Genomic DNA, 2,286 nt, shown 5'->3' with positions numbered 1-2,286 from the left:
GAGTGGCTGCGGCATCTCAAGCCGAGTCCTGGCTCCAAACACTGTTTTCCCTATGTTCAAGCATGTTTTCCCCTTGTCTCCTCTTGGCGAAGCCAATTTGGTGGCCAGGTCGAATGGTCAGTCTGGACTCTCCAGCTCCTTGGTGCGCTTGGGTTAGACCCTGCTCTGTGGGGGCCTGGGAGGAGGATGCTCTGCATTGTGCAGACCTCCTCAGTGGTACAAGGTGTCCTTTCTGCATTGCTCCTATTTGCCTGGGTGCCAAAATGAGCCTCAGGTCACTCCTCATGTCTTCATGTCTCCCCATGTTGAAGTCAGCTATTTCAGGGCATTGACAGCTCCTTTGCTCTGCCTTGATGCTCTGAAGTACTGTTAATGACCAGTTATATTTAGCTGTGGAGTATTTAACTTCTTCTTATTTTTTAATTATATCTGACAGGATGAGACCTGTCCATTGGAACAATTCCAGCAGCTGTTTCCTTCTGGTGTCGGCTGCTGGGAAGGACTTGGCTGGTGGCTCTCTGGGTGCCCTCCTGGCACTGGTGCTCCCTCTGATGCCAAGTCCGATTGCTTGTGGCCAAAGAAGCTGGCAGGCAATACTGCGGGTGTCTACCTCCTGTCAGTGACTGGTGTCTCCTAGCCCTGTGGGGTCTCATCTCCTTTCTCTTTGCTTTCCATTTGCTTTTGTTTTTTCTATCACTGCCTGGGCATTGGGCTGATTCCCTGGTTGGGGCTGAGCCATCACTAGGAGCAGATCCCTTCTCTGCTGTTTTCTAGTCTTGGCTCAAACACATAGAGTTCGTAGTTTAAGTGTTGCTCTAATGTCTCCTGCAAACTCTCTAGAGCCCTCTCGATGTTTTGCTTTGTTTCCCTTTGGCCGTCTCTAATTTCTCTGTCTCCATTTCCCTGCTCCTGATGAACTCGCCGTGTGTGCCAGCTGATGTTTGCTCTGGGTCCCAGCTCCTCAGCTGGCGGAGCTGAGCCGATGCTGAAAGCGCGGGGCAGAGCTGGGTGGATGCAGCACAGCTCTGCCTGGTGTTAAGTACAAAGTCCAATGTTCTGACATGGAGGAGGAGCAGTTTCCTCTCTGGCAAGACTCAACCAGCTTTTTTCCCCAGCAGCTTCCCTAGTCTCTCCGAATTCACATGCCAGAGTGATGCCTCTGCGTGAAGCGCATCCCAGCCTGGACAGTGCCCATCCAACCCACCCATTCCTAACTGCGCACAGCTCCTGGCTCAGCTGGCACACATGCTGTGCCTTGTTTTTTGGGGGCTGCTGCTCACTTTGCAGTGAGAGGATTTATGACTTGTTGCTTTCACTGGAGGGTGGGTTGGTGCCAGCAGTTTCCACTGGGTTTTATGCTGCCATACAAGGCACGGTGGGATTTCTGGATGGAGGAATGATGTGCTTCTCGGTGGAAGAGGGATGGATGAGCCTGTGGCTGGTGGAAGGGCTGGGGACTGGCTGAGAGGGGCACAGTTTTTAGAGGGTAGTGCAAACAGTAGTTGAACTCCTCTTCCCTGCAGTGTCTCCTGCTTTTTGGCCCAGCATCTCTGCCAAGAACAGGATGCTCTTGCTGTCTCCCCCTTCCACCACGAACCTCAGCCATCCTATGGAGGTCTCTGCCATACCACACACAGAGGGACCATCGCCCCTTTCAGCAGTGAATATATTTCCTGGTGACGTAATGACAAATGTGCACACTTAGAACAGTGCGAGCCCAAAGGATCTGATGTGTTGGGTAATGCCTGGACGTGGAGGGCTGAAAGCAGAGCAACCCTGACCACGTGCTTTCCATGGTGAGACAAAACACAAATCATAGAATCATAGAATGGTGTGGGTTTGAAAGGACCTTAAGATCATCTAGTTCCAACCCCCCTGCCATGGGCAGGAATACCTTCCACTAGACCATGCTTTTTGGTCTCAGGGAGCACTATGGGCAGCACCACGCACTGCACAGAGGATGCTGTAGGAAGAAAGTATCTCTCTACGGTGCAGGACCTGCTTAGGTCCCTTTCAGCCCATTCCCTACCACCCTGCACATTTTCCAGCAGTGAGCCTGTCCTGCCCAAAACTGCTGAGCTATTCTGCAGGCATGCTAGCAACCAAAGGGTTAACTCCTTGCACCTGTATCCATCTGGGAAACCAGATTTCCGCTTGAAATATGTTGGAAGAAACCAACTTCTGGTTGAAGACCCACTGCAAGCCCAGCTAACTGCAGCATCCCTGTGCCGGGAGGGGACTCCCAAGGAGCTGACTTCCATCCCCTTCCCAGCATGTTGTGCTCAT

The sequence above is a fragment of the Nestor notabilis genome, unplaced genomic scaffold (genome assembly GCF_000696875.1).
Source record: "Nestor notabilis isolate BGI_N333 unplaced genomic scaffold, ASM69687v1 scaffold5518, whole genome shotgun sequence".
Taxonomy (NCBI): Eukaryota; Metazoa; Chordata; class Aves; order Psittaciformes; family Psittacidae; genus Nestor; species Nestor notabilis.
This window is presented reverse-complemented; position numbering follows the sequence as displayed.